Source organism: Canis aureus, chromosome 29, assembly GCF_053574225.1.
Source record: "Canis aureus isolate CA01 chromosome 29, VMU_Caureus_v.1.0, whole genome shotgun sequence".
NCBI lineage: Eukaryota > Metazoa > Chordata > Mammalia > Carnivora > Canidae > Canis > Canis aureus.
In genome coordinates, this window is record NC_135639.1 from 36,158,304 (window position 1) to 36,183,975 (window position 25,672).

Genomic DNA, 25,672 nt, shown 5'->3' on the forward strand with positions numbered 1-25,672 from the left:
TTTCCAGTACTATGTGGAATAAAAGTAGTGAAAGTGAACAGTCTTGTCATGTTCCTGATCTTAGGGGAAAATCTGTTTTTCTCCATTGACAAGGATATTAGCTGTGGGTTTTTCATATATGGCCTTTGGTAGGTCAAGGTATGTTCCCTCAAAACCTGCTTTATTGAGCATTTTTGTTGCGAATGGATGTTGTACTTTGTCAAATGCTTCATCTATTGAGATACTATATGGGTTTTATCCTTTCTCTTGTCAGTATCATGTATCATGTTGATTACTTGCAACTATTGAGCCACCCTGTATCCTGAGAATAAATCCCACTTGATCACGATGAATGATTCTTTTAATGTATTGTTGAATTCAGTTTGTGAATACTTGTAGGATTTTTGCACCTATGTCCACCAGAGAAACTGGCCTATTGTTCTCTTCTTTTGTAGAGTTTTTAACTGGTGTTGGTATCAGGGTAATGCTCGTCTTATAGAAAGAATTTGGAAGCGCTCCTTCCTTTTCTATCTTTTGAAATAGTTTAAGAATAGGTATTCACTCTTCTTTAAGTATTTAGTAGAATTCACCCATGAAGTCTCTGGTTCTAGATTTTTGTTTGTTGGGAGTTTTATGATTATTGATTCCATTTCATTGCTGGTAATGAGTCTGTTCAAATCTATTTATTCTTGATTCAGTTTTGGGAGGTTATTTTTTCTAAGAATTTGTCCATTTTTTCTAGATTGTCCAATTTTTTGCCATATCTTTTTTCAAAATAATTTTTTATAATCCTTTATATTACTGTGGGGTCAGTTATTTCTACTCTCTTATTTCCCCTTTTGTTTAGTGTTTTCCTTTTCCTTTTCTTTTTCTTTCTTTCTCTTTCTTTTCTTTTCTTTCTTTCTTTCTTTCTTTCTTTCTTTCTTTCTTCTTTCTTTCTTTCTTTCTTTCTTTCTTTCTTTCTTTCTTTCTTTCTTTCTTTCTTTCTTTCTTTCTTTCTTTCTCTTTCCTTCCTTCTTTTTTTTAAGTAATTTTTACACTGGGCATGGTGCCTGAATCCATGACCCCAAGATCAAGAGTCACATGCTCTACTGACTGAAGCCAACTAAGTGCCCCTCTTCTTAATTTGTATGTTGAATCTAGCTAAAGGTTTATCAATTTTGTTGATCTTTTCAAAGAACCAGCTCCTGTTTTCATTGATTTGTTCTATTGGGATTTTTTTTCTATTACTTCTGCACTGATGTATTATTTATTTCGACAGGTTTTTTATTTGTTTTGTTCTTTTTCTATCTCCTCTATAAGGTTAGGTTGTTTGAGATTTTTCTTCTTTCTCAAGGAAGCAAAAAACTTTCCTCTTAGAACAGCTTTTACTGCATTTTATTTTATTTTTTTTTTAAGATTTTATTTATTTATTCACGATAGTCACACACACACACAGAGAGGCAGAGACATAGGCAGAGGGAGAAGCAGGCTCCATGCAGGGAGCCTGATGTGGGATTCGATCCCAAGTCTCCAGGATCGCGCCCTGGGCCAAAGGCAGGCGCCAAACTGCTGCGCCACCCAGGGATCCCTTTTACTGCATTTTAAAAAGATTTTAAGCCACTGTGTTTTCATTTATCTCCAAGTATTTTTTAATTTCCTCGTTTCTTGGTTGACCCATTCCTTGTTTAAAATGAATTCATTGTTTAGTAGCATGTGATTTAACCTCCATGTATTTCTGTCCTTTCCAGATTTTTTCTTGTGGTTGATTTCTAGTTTCATAGCCTTGTCCTCAGAAAAGATGTGTAATATGACTTCAGTCATTTTGAATTTGTTGATACTTGTTTTGTAACCTAATATATGCTCTCTTTTGGAAAATATTCCATGTACTCTTGAAAAAAATGTGTATGCCATTCTTTTAGGATGGAATATTCTGAATATATCTGTTAGGTCCATCTCCTCCAGTGTGTCATTCAAAGCCACTGTTTCCTTGTTGATTTTCTGTTTGGATGATCTATCCATTATTGTAAGTGGGATGTTAAAGTCTTCTAGTAGAGAACTTTAAATAAAATACATAAAATTTTAATAAATATATAAATTTATTTGATTTATTTGATTTTAATATATTAAATTATTTTAATGAAATTTTAAATGAAAGCAGCTGTTGTTTAGTTTCTTTATGTTTGTTATTAGCTGCTTTATATATTTGGGTGCTTCTATATTGGATGCAAAAAAGATTTTTAATTCTTATATTTCCTTGGATTATTCCCTGTGTATATAGTGTTCTTTGTCCTTTGTTACAGTCTTTTTCATTTTTTTATTTTTTTTTTAACTTACAGTCTGTTTTTTAAAGTCTGTTTTGTCCTATAGAAGTATGGTAACCTTGGCTTTATTTTCTCTACCACTTGCATGATAGGCGCTTTTCCATCCCTTTCACTTTCAATCTGCATGTCTTCAGGTCTGAAATGAGTCCCTTGTAGGGAGCATATAGCTGGGCTTTGCTTTTTATAAATCCATTCTGTCCTTGTGTGTCTTTTAATTGGAGCATTTAGTTCATTTACGTTAAAAGTAATTAGTAACAGGTATGTACGACTTATTACCAGCTTGTTACTTGTTTTGTGGTTGCTTTTGTAGTTCTTCCCTGTTCTGTTTTTCCCTTGCTCTCTTCTTTTCTTGTTTGCTGGCTGGCTTTAGTAATCTATTTGGATTCCGTCTCCTTTATTTTTTGCACATCTATTTTAGATTTGTGATTAGTGGTTACCATTAGGCTTGTGTATAACATCTTATGCATATAACATTCTATATTAAGTTAATGATTGCTTACGTATGAGCCTATTCTGTACTTCATGCTACATTTTAGGTATATGGTGTAATACTTTCCAACCTTTTATTTTGTGAATCTTGGACTGATTTTTTATAGATATACCTCATTTTACTGCTTTTCTGCTCCCTACTTTTCTTATTCCTGCTTACAGTCTTTCTTTTCCTTTCAAAGAAACTCCTTTAACATTTCTGTTTGAGTGGTGGTGAATTCCTTTTGTTTGAGAAGCTCTTTATCTCTCCTATTCTGAATGATAGTCTTGGTGGTTAGAGTATTCTTGGCTGCATTTTCCTTCAGCAGTTGAATATATCCTACTATTCTCTTTTGGCCTGCAAAATTTCTGCTGAAAAATCTGCAGATAGCCTTATAAATAAAATGGCCTAAATAAAATTCTGTTTATTACTTCTTTTTGCCTTTTTAATTACTATGTGTCTTAGTGGTGGACCTTATTGGGTTGATTTTTGCTGGCGACTCTCTGTGCCTCCTGGATCTGGATTTCTGTTTCCTTCCCCAGATTTGGGAAGTTTTCAGCTACTGTTTCTTCTAATTTTCTGCCCTCTTTTTTCTCTCTTCTCCTTCTGAAATCCTAAAATGTGAATGTTGTTATGCTTGATGGTGTTGTTCTCTATTTTCATTCATTTTTTTTTCTCTGTCTTGTTCAGCTTGATGGCATCCATTACTCTGTCCTCCAGATCACTGATTCATTCTTCTGCTCCCTCTTATGTACTATTTATTCTATCTAGTGTATTTTTAATATATATTTTATTTATTTTGAGAGAGAGCAAGAGAGCAAGAGAGCGAGAGAGCACGAGAGTAGGGAGGGTCAGAGAGAATCTCAAGCAGACTCCACACTGAGTGCAGAGCCAGACGTGGGGTCAGTCTCAGGACCTTGAGATGATGACCTGAGCCAAAATCAAGAGTTAGACATTTAACCAACTGAGCCACCCAGTCGCCCCTCCATCTGGTATATTTTTTTTTAATTTCAATTACTGAGTTCCTTATATCTGATTGGCCATGTTTTGTTTTCTATCCCTTTATTAAGGGTCTTGCTGAGGTCCTCCATTCTTTTCTCAAGTCCAGTGAATATCTTTATCTTCATTACTTTAAATTATCTATCAAGCTTATCTCCATTTTGTTTAGGTTTCTTAACTATGGTTTTGTTCTGTTCTTTCATTTGGTATATATTCCTCTGTTTCCTCATTTCATCTAACTCTGTGTATCTGTTTTATTTTGTGCTCAGAGAGTCAGCTACATCTCCTGCTATTGAAAGTAGCAGTCTTACAAAGAAGAGGTCCTGTAGTGCCCTGCAGGGCAATGTCCCCTGACCACCAGAACTTGGCACTTCAAGAGAGTCTCCCATGTGTGTTGCCTGTGCCCTACAGTTGTGGCAGAGTTGTATTTGCCTTCATTCCAGTCTTCTGTGATGGCTCTTCACCTGTTGTGGGCAGGCCTTGGTCCCAGTGGTATTGGTGGGCCAGTCTGGGGCCAATTTTGTCTTGAGTTGTGCCAGACCAGGCATTTGCCAGAGATGCAGTAGAACTGAACTGCAGGGTGCTTTCACTGTGTTGTACCATAAGAATCTTTCATTGGTGGGTGGTGCCTGCATTCCAACCAGATGTCTCTCACCAGCCCATCAATAGGGCTGCAATAGGACTGGTATGTGTGGTTCTTTTCCCCTCTGCTCAGGGCAGAACTCAGTTTGGAGTGCTGCTAGCCCTTATTGGGGCTGCTTGCCCATTGCCAGGCTTGTGGCACCACTTTGGTGGGCTCTGACCAAGGGCATATTGGAGAGGGCAGGTGTGCAACAATAGAATGTAGGGGTGGGGTGTGAGGTGCCAGCCAGGTCCCACCGGCCTGCTCAGGAGGGGATCTGCAGCCCCCAGGAACTGAGGTATGCTGGGTGGAAGGGAGTGGACCCGTAGAAGCACAAGGGGGTGGGGTGGCAGTGCTAGCAAGTTAGTTGGAGAGTGCTATTACCATGCCGGTTCCCATAGGTGTTCATGCATCCAGGATGGAGGGCACAGGGGAGGGAAATCGTGCCTGCCAGCTCTTTTGTTCTTGGAGAAGTCTCCCAGTGATCCCTGCCTCTCCAGCACATGCTCTGAGACTAATAAATGAATCACACTCCTTTATGCACTAGGTGTTTCTCGAACTGTTGCTTCTGTGCTGTATTTCAGCAGGGACTTTTGTATTGCTCTCTCTTTAAGAGTAGGGACACAGGTCCTCTCACCCTCCAACTCTCCTAGAGCTGCACCTGCTGATTCTTAAAGTTCCAGGTATTAAGCTTTGCTGATTGTAAGAACTTGTGAAATTCAAACACTTTAGTTTTCAAAGCCAGATGTTATGAGGGTTCTTCTTTCCAGTACCTGGGGTTTCTGTTTCTTTCCCCTTTCCATGTCCACAGCCTCCATCCCTCCTTCCCTCCCTCCCTCAGTCCCATGGGTCTGTTTAGATCCCCACCACATCTCTCTCCTTCCTACTCTCTTTGATGCAGCCTCTTCTCTACATTTAGCTGTGGAGAGTCTATTCTGCTAGTCTTCAGGTCATTTGCTGGGTTATTTACACTGATGTGGGTGTTATCTAGTTGTATTCCTGGGGCCAGGTATGCTTAGCTTCCTACTCTGCCATCTTCCCTGGAGGTCACTCAGAGTCTTTGTTAAAATGACTGTGCTAAGTTTCTTATTTATTTATTTATTTATTTATTTATTTATTTATTTATTTTTAAGTTTCTTATTTAATCTTGCCTTCTTGCACCTGGGGGAAGAAAGATGTGTTTGGAATCTTGTTTTCATTCAGTAATTCAGATTAATAAATATTTATACTTTCCAGAAAATAAGACACTAATTTAAATTTTATCATGACAAGGCAGTATATAATTAGATAATATGACAAGGTTGGATACCTTCATTTACCCCACCAGCTCACTCTTCAATACCCTCTACCTTGATTTGTGCTCAGGTAGGGTGACTGTATGACTCCACCAATAGTACTTTGACCTTTGGTTTCTGGTTAGGTTCAGGGAGTAGGGATTATCAGCAGATGATGGGTGGTATATGAGGATAAGAGTGAGGACAGGGTGTTAATTCTTCTGTCACTGTCTCTCTAATGGGTCCCCAAATCATGGTTGTATCTCTATAACAAAGGTCACAGTCGTTCTCTCTCTCCCCTCCCACCCCCTACCCAAGTTGGAATAATAGCTTCTTCTCCAAACCTTCCAAGTTTCTCACCAACGCTTACCCTGGAACACTACCCCATCTCTCCTGGATTTCCCTTAACCTTGCCCACACCTTTGTACATAGTCTCTTCATTAATATAACCTGCATTATCCCCTTGGTTATGCTATCTTTTTCTTGCCTGGATCCTGAGTAGCATGGCAGTCTATCAGAATTGCAGATTTTTAGAGCTTGAGGGTAATTTTCATGAGACACAGCTACTGTGGAGATTCTTTACAACTGGCATGCCTCTACCAACATTTGTCATGAGATGACAGGTCTTCCAGGTTTTTTCTGAAAACTGGTAAAACTTGCTAGCTAGCACATGAAGAGTTTCTAACTTCATTTGGCTATCACTTGGCAAGTACTTAGCTATAAATACTGATGCCCCTATCAGCACTTGAATCTCACCTCTCATTAGTCAGCTGGAATGTACTCATCCAACTGATCCTTAGGATGCGCTTTTATGAAATTAAAGGGAAAAAAATACTCCTAGACTGGCAGACCTTTGGGAAAAGAAATTTGGCCCCAGAGTTCCATGGATGCTGTCTCAGTCCATTTGAGCTGCTATAACAAAAGACCACAGGCTGGGTGCCATATAAACAACAGAATTTATTCTCATAGTTCTAGAGGCTGGAAGCCTGAGACTAGAGTGCCAGCATGGTTGAGGGAGAGCTCTCAGGCTTCAGACTTCTCCTTATATCCCTATGTGGCAAAGGGGTAGGGATCTCTGAAGCTTCTTTTATAAGGACACTAATCCCCTTTCATAAGGGTTCTACCCTCATCATTTAACACCTCCTAAAGTCCCCATCTACTAATACCATCACCTTTGGGGTTAGGAATTTAACATATGAATTTGAGGAAACATAACCATTCAGGCCATAGCAGATGCCCAGTTTAAGAAACACTGGCATAGAGAATAAGCACATGAACTTTGAAACTTGTCAATGATTAAATCTTAACTGTCAGTTTTAACAATGTTAAAATCCAGTGATTTGTTTAATGTTTCTGAATCTGTTTTCTTATCTGTGAAAATGAAATAATATTATCCCCTGCACTTTTTAGTTAACTAAATAAGATTTTACATTAAAAAATCTCAACACAACCTGACGTTTTAAAGCACTTGACAAATCTTTATTAAAAACAAGAATATTTCAATAGTAAGACAGAGTAACTACCCATTTCCTGTCATAAACTGACACCTATCTTCAGTTGCTTCATCAAGAATAAAAGAGCTAAAAAAAAGAAAAAAGAAAAAAAGAAAAAAGAGCTAAAGAAGTGTGGAATGAGGTGATGGCATAGGGTATCAATTTTTTTAAATGGCTCACTTAGAAGGGACACAAGCACACATGAACTACCTATCTGACTTACTCCCATGTTCCAGTAGAAGAAGAAGTTAGTGGTTTATAAAAGAACCAGAAAGTTTAACCATTGAAGAATGGTTAGTGATCAATAATTTTTATAAAACTTGTAGCAGTTCTCCAAATCTCTCCACTAATGTAATAAGAGCCACAATTGAAAGTCTTATCCAATTCAATACATAATGATTTAGCATGAGCTAACACTGTTACTTCTCTTTAAAAATTTTGGGAGTTTCAAAATTGTCACTGACAAAATTACCAAGCAGGAAGTGACTGTTCAATAGGAGCCTCAGTAAATCTTAATAATGCTGTAATTATAGCTTAAAAAATGTCCAAATTACAAACCAAGGTTTACTTTGTTACTAGTAGGTTTATGGATATGCCCATCATTGTCAGGTAAGGACTAGAATTTTCAGTAAGCTTGTTGCTAATGCAGGGAAACTCTTTAAGCATGTTATTGGGTAATGAATTAAGCTTTGGGCTGGGTCATTCTAAGATGGTGTTCTGCACTAACACACATATTTACTTACAGCATTTTATTTCATCCTATTCAGGGGAGCCCCCCTATAGTAGTTTCCTGGGGCTGCCATAATAAAGTACCACAAACTAGGTGGCTTAAAATAATAGAAATGTAATGTCTTAACCTTCTAGAGGCTAGAAGTCCAAATTCAGGTTGACGACGGTGTTGGTTCCTTTTTTGGGTTATGAAGGAGAATCTGGTCTGTGCCTCTCCTAGCATCTGAGGTTTACCACCTCCACTTACTATTCCATCGCTTGTATGCATCAACCTTCATATCACTCCAACCTTCTGCTTTTATGTGGTTTTCTCCCTGTGTGTCTTCACATCATTTTCCTTCTGTGTGTGTCTGTCCCTCTGTCCAAATTTCTTCTTTTTATAAGGACTCCAGTGATTTTGGATTCGGGACTACCCTAATGATCTCATCTTAACTTGATTACCTCTATAAAGACCCTGTTTACAAATAATGTCACATTCTGATTTACAGGGCTTTAGGACTCCAGCATATTTTCTTTTAGGGACACAATTAAATCTGTAATACCCTCGAACACTTTATTGGGAAAGAGGAACAGATTTTGGAGGGTCAGCATATAATTTGCTTTAGACAATTTCCTTGAGACTTGGAAGAAATAGTTATTTAAACCAAGAGCTGAGCTCTAAAGATGGGTATAGGGTAGGGTACTTTTGCCCACATGAAATTGGATTCCTCTCTGGCATTATATGGTCCCATTCATTTGGGGAATATAAATAATAGTGAAAGGGAATAGAAGGGAAGGGAGAAGAAATGGGTAGGAAATATCAGAAAGGGAGATAGAACATGAAGACTCCTAACTCTGGGAATGAACTAGGGGTGGTGGAAGGGGAGGAGGGCTGGGGGAGGGGGTGAATGGGTGACCGGCACTGAGGGGGGCACTTGATGGGATGAGCACTGGGTGTTATTCTATATGTTGGCAAATTGAACACCAATAAAAAATAAATTTATTATAAAAAAAAAAAAAAGAATCCCCTCTGGCCTTCAGAGTAGGATACCATGAGAAGAAAGATTCCAGGGAATCCTTCAAAGAGAAGCCTCTCTCAGAATTCTGCTGGTTGTAGACTGTGGACTCTGGCAGCCATCAAGAATACATGCGATGGGCCTCCAGCTACTGGGAGCCTAACTGACCAATGATTAGCTGCTGCTTCTGAGTTCATCATATCTCTTTCTCCTTGTCTTAAGAGTGGTTCCTGGCCCACCACTAATCTAGATAATGGATAATAAAGCAGGCATTTTCCTGGGGGATATAGGCCTCATTTGCTGACTGGATTTTAGCTTGGTTCTCTCCAATGGCCTTACCAGAATTTTCTTAGTTGTATAGAAATCTATGATATGTCCACTCAATTTCCTTTACCCTCTCCTTCAGTTGGGGTCAAACCTGTATTGTGGGCTTGATGCCTCTCACAGTCACTTTGGCTCCTTTCCATGTTCTCTCATAGCCATTTCTGCTAATAAAAATGCTTTCACATTTAATTCTGTCCTGGCACCTGCTTCTAGCAGACCAGGCTTCAGATACCATAATTCCAGAAAGCAGAGATTTTGCATCTTCTGATTATTCCCTTGGGTTAAGGCTTTGTCTTTTTTATTTCTCATCTTTATAGCTAAGTTGAAGCAGATACCGTGTGACGGTTACAGATAATTATTAAATAAAGTAGTGTTGAGCCAAACTCAAAATGCATAGGCATCTTTTCTTGAAGAGCTTTATTCTTATACATAGACTATCATTAGAATGCTTACTTTTAAATTACAAATATATCCAAGTACCATGTATATATCAATACATATATATCATATACATATTTATACATATTGCATATCCTATCTATTACATTGAATTGCTAAACTTTCAGCTGAACTGTTAAACTTTCCCCTCAAATAGTTCTTAAATAAAACTATATAACTGGTATATGATATTTTTCTATACTTCTATAATCACTATCAAAGACAATATAATGCACTTTAAAGAAAATCAGAAGAGTTATAATCTTTGAGTCATCTATTACTAGATGCTGAATTAAAGAACTTGGATAATAATGTAATAAATAGGGATGCCTCGGTGGCTTAGCGGTAAGCATCTGCCTTTGGCTCAGGGCCTAAGTCCCACATCAGGATCCCTGCGAGGAGCCTGTTTCTCCTACTGTCTGTGTCTCTGCCTTTCTCCGTGTGTCTCTCATGAATAAATAAATAAAATAAAATCTTAAAAAAATAATGCAATAAATACTTGAATCAAAATTCATTAAATTACATGAAAATTAATTTAAAAGTGACAATGAAAAACCAACTCTGCACCACTAATAAAAATGAATAAACGATGCAAAACCTTGGTTCTGTTGCATTTTGTGAGGGTGAAAAGGCCTGATCGTATTTTCCAAAATTCAGTTCTTTAATTAATTTACTGTAATGATTTTTTGGAACACTTTTCTGCTTTTTAATTCAATCCAATTAGATTCTGTTTTTAGTGTTTAACAATGATATTGTTCTGAATTTTTTTGCTGTTTGTCGCAGCTGTTACCAGTTTGATCCCATCTGTGTTCTATCTTTCAATGATTAACAATTTGTGTGTTCCTAGTCTCTTATGTTTTATATCATCTATAGTTGTATCCGAATAAATGTGTGTACATATTTACATATATGTATCTTTTCTCTCACATTAGGGGATTTGATTACAAGAGAATATTGGAGCAGGAGCTCTATCCATAATCTTGATATACTCTTGAAAATATTTTCACGTTTGAAACCACTGAGAAATATAGAATATGCTAGCCGGGATCCCTGGGTGGCGCAGCGGTTTGGCGCCTGCCTTTGGCCCAGGGCGCGATCCTGGACACCCGGGATCGAATCCCACATCGGGCTCCCGGTGCATGGAGCCTGCTTCTCCCTCTGCCTGTGTCTCTGCCTCTCTCTCTCTCTCTCTCTCTCTCTGTGTGTGTGTGACTATCATAAATAAATAAAAAATTAAACATAAATAAATAAAATAGAATATGCTAGCTCTTTAGGTGGCAGTTCAGCAACATTTCTCCCGCCACTCTTCTCTTCCTTGTGTTGCACAGGCTGAAATCCTGGATAATAAATTCCTCAGAATTCCTGATAGCAAGTTACCATGTTACACTGCCACTGGGGTACTTGCAAGAAGAGAGTCTACTGTTGCAGATAGGCACATGCCCTGCAGAGGGTCAGATGGGAGGTTAGAGGAGTGACTTCCTTGTGTGAGCCTGTGAGTCAGCAGTGACAGTTTCCCATGATTCTTACTCTTCCTGAGTTTTTGAGCACAGTAATGACTTCCCTGACACTTGCCTCACTTGTCATCCCAATGCTTTTCTAACTCTCCAATCTCTCTGTATTTGAAATACCGAAAGCTTTCTTGACCAAACTCTGATACATAGAGTTGCAATAACTTGCTCGAAGTACCACACTTAATTAGGATTTGAACCCAGACCTGTCCAACTTTTGATAACATGTACATTGCTGAGTTCTAGATATTTTTTTCCAGACTCTTCTGGGATGCTCTACATCCCTCAATGGTGAATAGTGAGAGTTTTGTGGAAGGATGATATTACCTATTTTTTAAATAATACTTCATATCACTTTGAGCTTTGTTAGGCCCACTTGGAGAAGTCAGGGTAAAAATATAGCTACAAAAAAATGAGAGAGAATTAAAGTTATTCCCTTTGTTATTTTTCATAGCCATGGGCTGAAGAGGGAGGGTGGAGATTAGTAAGAAGGGAAAGTAGGGCAGCCTGGGTAGCTTAGCAGTTTAGCACTGCCTTCAGCCCAGGGCCTGATCCTGGAGACCCAGGATCGAGTCCTACATCAGGCTCCCTGCATGGAGCCTGCTTCTCCTTCTGCCTGTGTCTCTGCCTCTCTCTCTCTGTATCTCATGAAAAAATAAATTAAAAATCTTTTTTAAAAAAGGGAAAATAAATTTATTATGGTTTGAGCTGATAGGACTGATTGATCCAGTTATAGCCTATCATCCCTGTATTTGTATGTATGTGTGGACTTTTTTGAAATACTCCAGTCATTGCCAATATTTCTTATGTAACATTATTCAGTTGGGACTGATTTAGTTTCAAGCTCATTCTTCAGTTTGACTCAGAAAGAATAAATTAAATATCATGATGTTGTTACTAGTGAAGATTTGTCATTGTCTTATAAATGCTAACAAATTTAGAAACCTACCTATTTGTACATTATATTGACATTTCAGAAGCCATACGTTTTATTTTCCTATAAATAACTAATCTGCAACTGTGTTTTACTTTTCTATTCATCAGTGGATTTATTTTTATTTTTTGTTTTAATCTTATTTATTAAAATAAATATAATACGTGCGAGTCCCACGTCCATTTGCCTGCATAGAGCCTGCTTCTCCCTCTGCCTGTGTCTCTGCCTCTCCCTGTGTGTCTCTCATGAATAAATAAATAAAATCTTAAAAAAAACAGTGAATTTCATTGTAAAATAGATACCTAAGGTATTGCTTTGAAAATTCATGACTGAGCAAAATATGAAGTATAAAGGAAGAAATCTAGAGAAGTACTTGTGTTGCTATGGGGACAGGATTTTTTAGATGACCTTAAAAAGTGCATCAATTTACTTGGATGTTTCTTTTGTGTGGTTTCACTCTTTTTTTTTTTTTTTCACTCTTCATTTATAAATGTTATATGCTTGATGCCCCCTCCCAAAAAAACTCAAAAATATTGAAAATGATTATTCTAATATTTCATGATGGCTCACGTAACAAATCACATAGGTGATTTGATATACCCAAAATAATACAACCAATATACATTTTTGTGCGAGTGCTTTTAAAATTTTTTCAAATAGTTCAAACAATGTGCAGACTTCAATTTCCTGTAGTAATGGGCCAACTTTTCAGCCTTGTCCCCTCCTGTTCACTGCCATATACTTGTATCAATGACATCTTAAGGAAGAATGGCTGGAAAATATTTTTTGGGACTCTAATTAAAATTATCAAAAAGTTGATGAAGTAACAAAAAATTACCTGGATAAAATGGAAGGAGCAGTGAACACCCAGAGAGGTAAACTGACCCAAACCTGCTCTTGCTTAGAGGGATTTTTTTCAATTTGGATTTTGATGTAGACAGTATCAAAGGATAAAGTGAACAGAAATCAAATTCCAGGACACAGATACAGAGTCTAATAGAAGACTCTATTAACATTAAACTGGTTGTAGTCAGCTATGTACACAGAATAAAAATGACCTGAACATAAGCCTAGCTTCCACCCAACTCCAAGTCCTAAGGCTTGTTTTTTTGTTTTAATAATAAATTTATTTTTTATTGGTGTTCAATTTGCCAATATACAGAATAACACCCAGTGCTCATCCCATCACGTGCCCTCCTCAGTGACCATCACCCATTCACCCCCACCCCCCCCCCTCCCCTTCCACCACCCCTAGTTCATTTCCCAGAGTTAGGAGTCTTTATGTTCTGTCTCCCTTTCTGATATTTCCTACCCATTTCTTCTCCCTTCCCTTCTATTCCCTTTCACTATTATTTATATTCCCCACATGAATGAGACCATATAATATTTGTCCTTCTCTGATTGACTTATTTCACTCAGCATAGTACCCTCCAGTTCCATCCACGTTGAAGCAAATGGTGGGTATTTATCATTTCTATTGGCTGAGTAATATTCCATTGTATACATAAACCACATCTTCTTTATCCATTTACCCCAAAGATGCAGATGCAATGAAACGCCGGGACACCTGCACCCCGATGTTTATAGCAGCAATGTCCACAATAGCCTAAGGCTTGTTTTGTAATTCAGCAGAGCAGGAGGGAATATTCCTGAAAACTTGTGGCCATGAATGTGCTCTTGCATATATTTTCTGGCCAGATACACATTGCCTGATTATTTCAGAAATCCTCAAGTTGCACATTAAGTTTACTGTGGTCATAGAATGATAAATCTTTCTAGATGCAGGCACAACTGCAAACCTTCTCTGGAGTAATGTACCATCATTCTAGACTTCAAATTTTGGTTGTAACTATTTTTTCAAAACATTAAGCGATACTAGTCAAAGATAACGAAGCATAGAAGAAAATAAAGTACCACGAGTGACCATCAGCAGAAATGACAAAAAATATACAGATCTGCAAATACTCCAAAAGTAGTACACATTACAAAACACTTATGTCTCTATGCCTACATAAATAAAAAGAAGACTTGAAAATACCAATAGCCAAAAAGAAACAATAAAACATGACCCGACTGGTTTCAAAACCAACAAATTCTATAAATTAAAATAATATTAATCAAAATGAAATGTTTGTAAATTAGACAAAATCTAGGAAAGAATTAGTAAACTGGAAGATAGAGGAGAAATTACTGGAATTGCAATATGTAGGCACAAAAAAATGGGAGAATATTGAAAAGAAGAGGCATGGAAGACAGAACTGGAAGTGCTAACATTTATTTGGAGTTCTAAGAGGTGGTAAGAGGATAAGGCATTAGAATTGTATTTTTGCCTACAAATTTACAGTATATTCACAATTTACAATTTTTCTGCCATTGTGAACAGACGTGAACTATGTAATCTGTGTATATGTTTTGAGAACATTGTAATATGATTTTTAAAAAAGATTTTATTTATTTATTCATGAGAGACTGAGAGAGAGAGAGAGAGAGAGAGAGGCAGAGACACAGGCAGAAGGAGAAGCAGGATCCATGCAGGGAGCCTGACGTGGGACTCGATCCTAGGTCTCCAGGATCAGGCCCTGGACTGAAGGCGGCACTAAACTGCTGAGCCACCACGCTGCCCTGTAATATGATTTTTTAAAATTGACTTATTTTAGAGCTGGCAAGGGGCAGAGGGAGAGGGAGAAAGAGAATCTCAAGCAGGTTCCCCACTGAGTGCAGAGCCTGACCTGGGGCCCTCCGGCCTTTATCTCACAACCCTGGGATCATGACCTGAGCCAAAATCAAGAGTTGGACATTTAACTGAGTCACTGAGGCTCCCCTGTAATATGATTTCTTCTTTAACATTTATGGTACAACACATCACTACTATACTACAATATTACACATTTAAACAAACTTTTTTTAAAAATTGGGGGATCCCTGGGAGGCTCAGCGGTTTGGCGCCTGCCTTTAGCCCAGGGTGTGATCCTGGAGTCTTGGGATCAAGTCCCACATTGGGCTCCCTGCAGGGAGCCTGCTTCTCCCTCTGCCTGTGTCTCTGCCTCTTTCTGTGTGTGTCTCTCATTAATAAATAAGTAAAATCTTTTTAAAAAATTGGTTATATGAACGCATATTTAACAAATTGTTAATACAGAATTTAATGTTTAACACTTAAATTATAATTACTGTCTCACTAAAATCCACAAACTCAAAAGAACCACTAGAACTATTTTGTTTGATGCTTTTTCTGAATTACAACATTCTTCTATTAAAAAAGAGAAAATTTCTTGAATACACAAGTGGCCTCTCCAGTTTACTGATCACTGAATTTAACAAGCATCAAATTTTTTCCTGCTTTATAAAAGCAAATTTTCTTAAAAAACAAACAAACAAACAAACAAAAAAAACTAAAGTTACTTAGTTGGCTCTGAGGATCTAGGAAAACTAAACCATTGTCTTTGCTTTCAAAAAGGACTGGAAAAGTCATGTACAATTAGGAAACAAGAGGTACAGTGGAATTTCATAAATAGCTAGTGTGTAAAAATGAGGATTCATGAGAAATATCTGGTACACAGAAGGTCTGGAATATGTCAACATCTATAATGATAAAGGCCATGGATTTCTGGTCACAGATGTAGAAGGCACTGAGATGTCATTCAGTTCAATCTTAGAAGACAATGGTCTTCAAAATGCTTAAAATATTATAATTCACACTTTAAAAAAAAAAAAGAAAAAGAAAAACTTTCCTGGGATGAGTAATAACAGTGTGACAAAATACCTCTATCCCATGTCCTCCTCAACCTCTTTATTTTCTGTAATCCTTCGTTTTTTTCTGCTATTTTAAAAACCTTTTTATAACTTACAATAAATTTAATAGGTTAAAACATATAGTTGGTGAATTTTGAGACCTGTGCACACCCATACAGCTGTTGTTACAATCAAGGTGTCAGACCTGATGTCACCTCCATAGATCCCTCACACACCTTTGTAGTTCGTTCTTTCACCGTCTCCATCCCCAGGCAATCACTAATCTGATTTTTGTTACTATTGATTAGTTTTCTAGAACTTTATAAAAATGGAATCATACAGTATTTACTTTTTTTTATCTGGCTTATTCTTCATAATGTTTTTGAGATTTATTCATGTTGTTACGTGTATAAGTAGTTCATTCTCTCTGAGTAATATTCCACTGTATGGGTTTGCCACTATTTATTCACCTATTGAAGGACATTTGGATCTTTTTTTTTTTTTTTTTTTGGCTATTACAAAACTGCTCTGAATATTCACACAAGTTAATATGGACATATGCTTTCATTTATTTTGGGTACATACCAAGGAGAGAAATGCCTGGCATCTTATGATAGGTTTATGTTTAATTTAAAAGAAACTGCAAAGCTGTTTTTCAAAGTGATTATAACACTTTACATTCATTTCAGCTGTGTTTGATAGTTCTGGTTGCTCTGTATACTCACTACTGCTTTATATGGTTACACTTTTTTTTTTTTTTGCAATTTGATGCGTGGGTATTTGTATCTTTCATTTTAATTTTAATTTTCATAATGACTAATGATAATCTTGTTATATGCATATTGACCATTCATACATCTTCATTGGTGAGATGTCTGCTCAAGTTGTTTACCCATTTTTCAATTGTAGTTTTTTCTTATGTAATTTTAAGAGTTCTTCATATACATGGTACAGATATTTTTCTAGTAATGGAACACAAAATATTGTGAATACTTTCAAAGGAAATTTTCAAGAAGATAATTGCCTGGAAGCTACCAAGACACACTAATCTACAAATTTAAGACAGGTGTATAATAGAAAAAATAAATAGAAATCCATGCTCAGTAGCTGAGTTTCATTTTAATGACACAGCAGAACAACAGAGAAAAAAAGGCATCTTAAAATTATCCAGAGAACAAAGACAGTTGACTCAAAAGAATAGCAGCAGTTTCTTAACAGTAATAAGTAGAAAACAGGACCAGGTGACTGACAATTTTGCATAATTGCCACTTTATATTTGTCTTTCATTCCCTCTTGCATCTCAGATCTTCCATCTGGGGATCATTTTCCTTCTATTTGACAGGAATAAATGATGGATTCTTTTTTTTTTTTTAATGACGGATTCTTTTAATGAAGGGGTAACCACTTTTTTTGCTTACCTGAAAGTATATTTTGTTGTCAATCTTGAAATATGTCTTTCTGGGTTTGGCATGCTAGACTATCAAAATATTTCCATTGAGCCAATTTTAGATACTGTTGGGTTGTCTTCTGACTTCTGCTGTTGCTGTTGAGGGGTTATATCACAGACTATTGCCTCTTTGAAAGTAACCTTTTATCTCTGGCTTTTTAACATTCTAGGTTTGTTATAAGGATTCTGCAGTTTTACCGTAATGCGAATTTCTTTTAATCTATCTTGCCCTGCATTTTTCTCAGGCTTCCTGAGTCTGTAGTTTGGATCATTCATTAGTTTGGGAGAATTCTCAATAGTTCTTCTTCTTCTTCTTCTTTTTTTTTTTTTTTCCAAATATCGCTTATGACCAATTTATTCTTACTTTCTGGAACTCTGATTAAATATTTATTAGACCTCCGCCTCATTCAGTTTTCTATGTCTATTCAACTTGCTTTTTTTTTTCTTAAAGATTTTATTTGAGAGTGAAAGGGAGAGCAAGTGATGGAGCATTAGCAGGAGTTGGGGAGGGCAGAGGCAGAGGGAGAGGGAGAAGCTGACTCCTTGCTGAATAGGGACCCTGACTTGTGGCTCAATCCTAGGACCTTGGGATTATGACCTGAATAGGGACCCTGATTTGTGGCTCAATCCCAGGACCTTGGGATTATGACCTGAGTTGAAGGCAGCAGTTTAACCGACTGAGCCACTCAGGTGCCCCATTGTGCTTTTATATATTTTTCAATTTTGTGAACCTCCAAACTTCATTCATTTTAATTCATTTTCATCTGTTTTCCTGTTTAGTGATTCTTTAATTTTAATTCTAGCCTACTTAACATATAGTGTTATATTAGTTTCGGGAGTACAATAGTGATTCAACAATTCTATACATTACTCAGTTTTCATCATGATAAGCGTTTTCTTAATCCCCTTCACCCACTTCACCCCCTCCACCTCCCTTCTGGTAACCCTCAGTTTTAAAAACTTAAGCATCTGTTTTTTGGTTTGTCTTTTTTCTTCATTTGTTTCTTAAATTCCATAAATGAGTGAGTTAGTATGGTTTTTGTCTTTCTCTGATTGACTTCACTTAGCATTATCCTCTCTATCTAGATCTATGTTGTTGCAAATGGTAAGATTTCATTCTTTTTATGGCTAAATATTCCAATATATATATGTGTGTGTGTATATATATATATGTGTGTGTACATGTACATACCACTTCTTTATTCATCTATTGATGAACATTTGGTTTGCTTCCATAGTTTGACTACTGTAAATAATGCTTCAATAAACATAAGGGTGCGTATATCTTTTTGAATTAATGTTTTTGTATTTTGGGGGTAAATACCGAGTAGTGGAATATGAGATCATAGGGTAATTCTATTTTAACTTTTTGAGAAACCTCCATACTGTTTTCCAGAGTAGCTGCGCCAGTTTGCATTCCCACCAATAGTGTGAGCAAGATCCTTTTTCTCTACCTCCTTGCCAACACTTGATATTTCTGGTGTTTTATGATTTTAGCCATTCTGACAGATATGAGGTGATAGCTCATTGTGGCTTTATTTGCATTTCCTTGATGATGAGTGATGTTGAGCATCTTTTTTAGTGTCTCTTGGACACTCTGGATGTTGGAGAGAGGTCTGTTCATGTCTTCTTCCCATTTTTTTGGAGGGCAAAGATTTTTTTATTGGGCCACAGGCGATGCAGGCCAGCAGCTCAGAGGGCATCAGCAGTAGAGGTTGTCAGCATGGATTTTGGCTGGAGATCTTAGCCTTCCACTTGTCTCATTGCTGAGCAACTCCTGTTGTACAGTAGCTCCTGTGTGTCTCCATGGAGAACTAAAAGTTGGGGCCCTTGGTGATGGTGTCCATGGGGCAGGCCACCTGGTAGAAGCTACAGTAGGTGTACTTGGTCATGTTGATGTCATAGTGGGTGGTCTGGCAGCTGCCATTGGCAGTAGGTTTAGCCTTAGTGGTGATGGCCTGGATGGTGCAGACAACCTTACAAAGCTTACAGGCAACTCAGCATTCCTCTCCAGATGGATAGTGGTGCCGTGCATGCTCCCCTTCACCCAAAGTATGAGCTCAGTGGGCCCTTCCTGAATAGGTAGTCAATGGTGACAGGCTCCTGGAACAGGTAGCTCAGGGTTATGTCCAGGCTTCAGATGAGCTCAGACCACAGCAGGGTCTGAGTGCCCAGTGGTCACTGACTTCATGACCATGAGGGGTTCCACATGTTCAAGAATTTGTAGGTCATTGCTACTGTGATACTGTGGAGGCTCTGGCCAGTGGGGATACCCTGCAAGTGCAGCCTGGGCCAATGCTGCAAGTGCAGCCTGGGCCAATGTGTAGTCAGGCAGCACATCTTGAAGCATTGTTGCCCTTTCCTGTGCCCAGTGGTCTGTCCCTCTTCTGCCAATTTTTTAATTGGATTATTTGGTTTTTGTTTGTTGTATAAGTTCTTTATATATTTTGCATACTGACCCTTTATTGGATATCTCATTTGCAAATATCTTCTCTCATTCCACAGGTTGTCTTGCGGTTTTGTTGATTGTTTCCTGCACAGAAACTTTATATTTTGTTATTGTCCTAATAGTTTATTTTTTCCTTTGTTTGCCTTGCTTGAGGAGACTCTAGAAAAGTGTTGTTATAGCCAATGTCTGACAGATCACTGCCTATGCTCCCTTCTAGGATTTCTATGGCTTCAGATCTCACATTCAGTTCTTAATCCATTTTGAGGTTATTTTTGTGTATGGTGAGAGAGAGTAGTCCAGTTTCATTCTTTTGCATATTGCTCTCCAGTTTTCCCACCACCTTTGTCGAAAAGACTTTGTCCCATTGCATATTCTTGCTTCTTTTGTCAAAGATTAATGAGTGTATAATCATTTTTTTTCTGGGCTCTTTATTCTGTTGCATTGATCTATGTTTCTATTTTTAGGTCAGTACCATTCCATTTTGATTACTGTAGCTTTGTGTAGTATAGCGTGAAATCTAGGATTGTGACACTTTCAGTTTGTTCTTTTTCAAATTGTTTTGGCTGTGCAGGGTTTTTTGTTTCATACAAATTTCAGGATTGTTCTATCTCTGTGAAAAGCTGATGGTATTTTGATAGGTTTTGTATTAAATCTGTAGATTCCTTTGGGTAGTATAGATGTTATAATATTTGTTCTTCCAGTCCATGAACATAGACTATCTTTCCGTTTCTTTTTAAGTCATCATCAATTCCTTTTATGAACATTTTTTGAGGGCAGCCTGGGTGGCTCAGCGGTTTAGCACTGCCTTCAGCCCAAGGCATGATCCTGGAGACCTGGGATCAAATCTCACATCAGGTTCCTTGCATGGAGCCTGCTTCTCCCTCTGAGTGTCTCTGCCTCTCTCTCTCTCTCTCTCATTCTGTCTTTCGTGAATAAATAAATAAATAAAATCTTTTAAAAAATTGTTTTTAGTTTTCAGAGTACAGGTCTTAGGTTTAATTTTAGGTATCATATTTTTGGTGTAATTATAAATGGGATTGATTCCTTAATTTCCCCTTCCACTGCTTCATCATTGGTGTATGATAATGCAACAAATTTCTATATATTGATTTTGTATCTTGTGACTTACTTGAATTCTTTTATCAGTTCTAGCAGTTTATTGGAAGAGTCCTTAGGGTTTTCTGTATATAATATCATGTCATCTGCAAATAGTGAAAGTTTTACTACTTCATTGCTGATTTGGATGCCTCTTATTTCTTTTTTGTTGTCTGATTGCTATAGCTAGGACTTCAGTATTTTGCTGAGTAAAAGTGGTAAGAGTGGACTGTTTTGTTCCTGATTGAAGGGGCACAGGTCTCTATTTTCTTCCCATTGAGGATGCTATTAGCTGTTTGTTTTGCATATATGGCCTTTATTATATTAAGGTATGTTCCCTCTACACCTTCTTTATTGAGGGTTTTTATTACATATGGGTATTGTACTTTGTCAAATGCTTTCTCTTAATCTATTGAAAGGATCATATGGTTCTTATCCTTTCTTTTATTAATGTGATGTTTCATGTTGATAGATTTGCAAATATTGAGTCACCCTTGGAACCCAGGAATAAATCCCATTTAATTGTGGTGAATGACGTTTTTACTGTATTGTTGAATTTAATTTGCTGGTATTTTGTAGAGGATTTTGCATCTATGTTCATCAGAGATACTGGTCTCTAGTTCTCTCTTTTTTTTCATGTGGCATCTTTATCCGGTTTCAGTATCAGGGTAATGCTAACCTCATTAAATGAATTTGGAAGTTTTCCTTCCTTTTCTATTGTTTAGAATAGTTTGAGAATAATAGGTACTAACTCTTCTTAACAATGTTTGGTAGAATTTGCCTGTGAAGCTATCTGGTCCAGGACGTTTATTTGTGGGAAATGTTTGATTACTGGTTCAGTTTCTTTGATGGTTATCAGTCTATTCAAGTTTTCTAAATCTTCCTATTTCAGTTTTGGTAATTTACATGCAATTTGTTGACATGCAGTTTTTCATAATATTCTCTTATTGTTTGTATTTCTCTGGTGGTGGTGGTGATTACTCCTCATTTGTGATTTTATTTATTTGGATCCTTCCTCTTTCTGATAAGTTTGGCTAGAGGTTTATCAATGTTATTATTAAAAAAAAAAAACAACAGCTCCTGGTTTCATTGATCTGTTATATTGGTTGTTTAGTTTTTATATCCTTTATTTCTGCTCTAATTTTTATTATGTCCTTCCTTCTACTCCTTTTAGGCTTTGTTCTTTTTCTAGCCCCTTTTGGTATAAGGTTAGGTTGCTTGAGATTTTTCTTCTTGCAGTAGGCATGTATTGCTGTATACTTCTCTCTTATTAGTGCTTGTGCTGCATTCCAGAAGTTGTAGATCATTGTGTTTTCATTTTTAATTGCTTCCACATGTTTCTAAAATGTCGTCTTTAATTTTCTGATTGACCCATTATTGTTTAGTAGGATGCTGTTTAACCTCCACATATTGGTGATATTTCCAGATTTTTCTTGTTGTTAACTTCTAGTTTCATAGCATTGTAGTCAGAAAAAGTACATGGTTTGACATCAGTCTTGTATCTGTTGAGGCCTGTTTTGTGGCCTGATATGTGATTCTCTTCTGGAGAGTGTTCCATGTGCATTTAAAAAGACTGTCTATTCTGTTGTTATAGGGTGGGGTGTTCTGAATATATCTGTTTAGTCCATCTGGTCCAGTGTGCGATTCAAAGCCATCGTTTCCTTGTTGATTTTCTGTTGAGATGATCCGTACAATGATGTAAGTGGTGTATTAAAGTCCACGACAATTACTGTACTATTATTAATTAGCTCCTTTTTGTATGTATAAAACATACATACATGTTTGCATGCTCCCAAGTTGGGTTCATAAATATTTACAATTTTTATATCTTCTTGTTGCACTGTCCCCTTTATTATTATATAGTGTCCTTCTTTTATTATTATACAGTGTTACAGTCTTTGTTTTATTTTTTATTATTATTATTTTTTAATGGTGGAATTGGTTCAGTCTTTATTCATAGAGAATCTTGTTTGCTGACATCAGGAACTATACAATAATGAATAGTCTTTTTTTAATAATAAATTTATTTTTTATTGGTGTTCAATTTGTCAACATACAGAATAACAACCAGTGCTCATCCCGTCAAGTGCCCCCCTCAGTGCCCGCCACCCAGTCACCCCCACCCCCTGCCCTCCTCCCCTTTCACCACCCCTAGTTCATTTCCCAGAGTTAGGAGTCTTCCATGTTCTGTCTCCCTTTCTGATATTTCCTACCCATTTCTTCTCCCTTCCCCTCTATTCCCTTTCACTATTATTTATATTCCCCAAATGAATGAGACCATATAATATTTGTCCTTCTCTGATTGACTTACTTCACTCAGCATAATACCCCTTCAGTTCCATCCACGTCGAAGCAATGTCAGTGTTACCCAGGGCAATTTACACATTTAATGCAATCCCTATCAAAATACCATGGACTTTCTTCAGAGAGTTAGAACAAATTATTTTAAGATTTGTGTGGAATCAGAAAAGACCCCGAATAGCCAGGGAATTTTAAAAAAGAAAACCATAGCTGGGGGCATCACAATGCCAGATTTCAGGTTGTACTGCAAAGCTGTGATCATCAAGACAGTGTGGTACTGGCACAAAAACAGACACATAGATCAATGGAACAGAATAGAGAATCCAGAAGTGGACCCTCAACTTTATGGTCAACTAATATTCGATAAAGGAGGAAAGACTGTCCACTGGAAGAAAGACAGTCTCTTCAATAAATGGTGCTGGGAAAATTGGACATCCACATGCAGAAGAATGAAACTAGACCACTCTCTTTCACCATACACAAAGATAAACTCAAAATGGATGAAAGATCTAAATGTGAGACAAGATTCCATCAAACTCCTAGAGGAGAACACAGGCAACACCCTTTTTGAACTCGGCCACAGTAACTTCTTGCAAGATACATCCACGAAGGCAAAAGAAACAAAAGCAAAAAGGAACTATTGGGACTTCATCAAGATAAGAAGCTTTTGCACAGCAAAGGATACAGTCAACAAAACTCAAAAGACAACCTACAGAATGGGAGAAGATATTTGCAAATGACATATCAGATAAAGGGCTAGTTTCCAAGATCTATAAAGAACTTATTAAACTCAACACCAAAGGAACAAACAATCCAATCATGAAATGGGCAAAGACATGAAGAGAAATCTCACAGAGGAAGACATAGACATGGCCAACAAGCACATGAGAAAATGCTCCGCATCACTTGCCATCAGAGAAATACAAATCAAAACCACAATGAGATACCACCTCACACCAGTGAGAATGGGGAAAATTAACCAGGCAGGAAACCACAAATGTTGGACAGTCTTTGTTTTAAAGTCTACTTTGTCCAATATGAATATTGCTATTCTGGCTTTCTTTGACATCCATTTACATGATAAATGTTTCTCCATCCCCTCAACTTTCAATCTAGGTCTAAAATGAGTCTCTTGTAGGTAGCATATAGGCGGGCCGTATTCATTTTATCTGTTCTGGTACCCTATGTCTTTTGATTGGGGCTTTCAGTCTGTTGACATTCAAAGTAATTATTGATAGATATGTATTTATTGCCATTTTACTAATTGTTTTGTGGTTGTTTCTGGAGATTTTCTCTGATTCGTTTCTGTCTTCTCATGTTTTTCTGATTATTCTTTAGTGATACATTTGAATTTTTCCCTTTTTTCTTCATATGTTTTACTAGTTTTTGATATATGGTTACTATTAGGTTTATCTAACACCTCTTGTGGTGTATATTAAATTGATGGTCATTTAAGTTTGAGTGCATTCTTCTCTCCTCCCCACATTTTATGTATATGTTATTGTATTTTATATCCTTTGTGTGTGTGTGTGAGTTCTGTGACTGATTTTTTTGTAGAAATATTCATTTTTATTACTTTAGTGTTTCCTGTCCTCATACTGTCACTTTTGGTCTCTCCTTTCCACTTGAAGAGTTCTGTTTAATATTTCTTGCAGGGCTGCTTTAGTGGTCATGAACGGTTTTAATTTTTGTTTTGGGAACTCTTTAACTCTCCTTCCATTCTTGCTGGGTAGAGCATTCTTGGCTGCATATTTTTTCCCATTCATCACTTTGAATATATCATGTCACTCTCTTCTGGCCTACAAAATTTCTGTTGAAAAGTCCCCAGCTAGCCCTTATGGATTTCCCTTTGTAAATTAGTGATTTCTTTTGCTGCTTTAAAGACTTTTTCTTTGTCACTAGATTTTGCAAATTGAATTACAACATGTTTTGGTGCTGGTTTATTTTTGTTGATTTTGTTAGGAGTTCTCTGCACCTCCTGGATCTGGATGTCTGTTTCTTTCCCCAGGTTAGGGACATTTTCAGCTGCTATTTCTTCAATTAAATTTTCTGCCCTCTTTTCTCTCTTCTTCTGGGACTCCTATAATATGGATGTTATTACATTTGGAGTCACTGAGTTCCCTCTCTATTCTTGTTCTACATAATTCTCTCTTTTTTCATCTTTGTTGCTTTCCTCCATTTTGTTTTTCAAGTCCAATTCATTCATTCCTCTGCTTCTTCCAGCCTGTTCATTGTATCAGATGTGTTTCTAATCTGTTTATTGCACTCTTCATTTCTGATTCTTTATTAAATCTTTTATCTCCTTGGTAAGGGTCTCCCTGGAGTCTTCTTTTCTCAAGTCCAGTGAATATGATGATTGATGCTTTAAATTCTCCATCAGGCATGTTACTTATATCTGTTCAGCTTACATATCTGGCCATGACCTTTACTTGTTCTTTAATTTAGGATAAATTCCTCTGTCTTATTTTGTCTCAAGTTTCTACCTGCTTCTGTGTTAGAAAAGCCTTATGTTTCCTGTTCCGGAAAGTAATGGCCTTATGAAGAAAAGGTCATAAAGTTGCTAGGGCCTGGTGCTTCAAGAAGT

The 25,672-nt window shown here is 37.1% G+C and overlaps 1 long non-coding RNA gene and 1 pseudogene across 4 annotated transcripts in view; one reads left to right on the plus strand and one right to left on the minus strand.

Annotated features, from left to right (window-relative positions):
• The window catches only part of LOC144300836 (uncharacterized), a 176,375-nt gene that overhangs the window by 131,898 nt on the left and 18,805 nt on the right, over nucleotides 1-25,672 (plus strand). The window lies entirely within an intron of this gene.
• Nucleotides 19,004-19,583, minus strand: LOC144300737 (NADH dehydrogenase [ubiquinone] iron-sulfur protein 8, mitochondrial pseudogene; annotated as a pseudogene).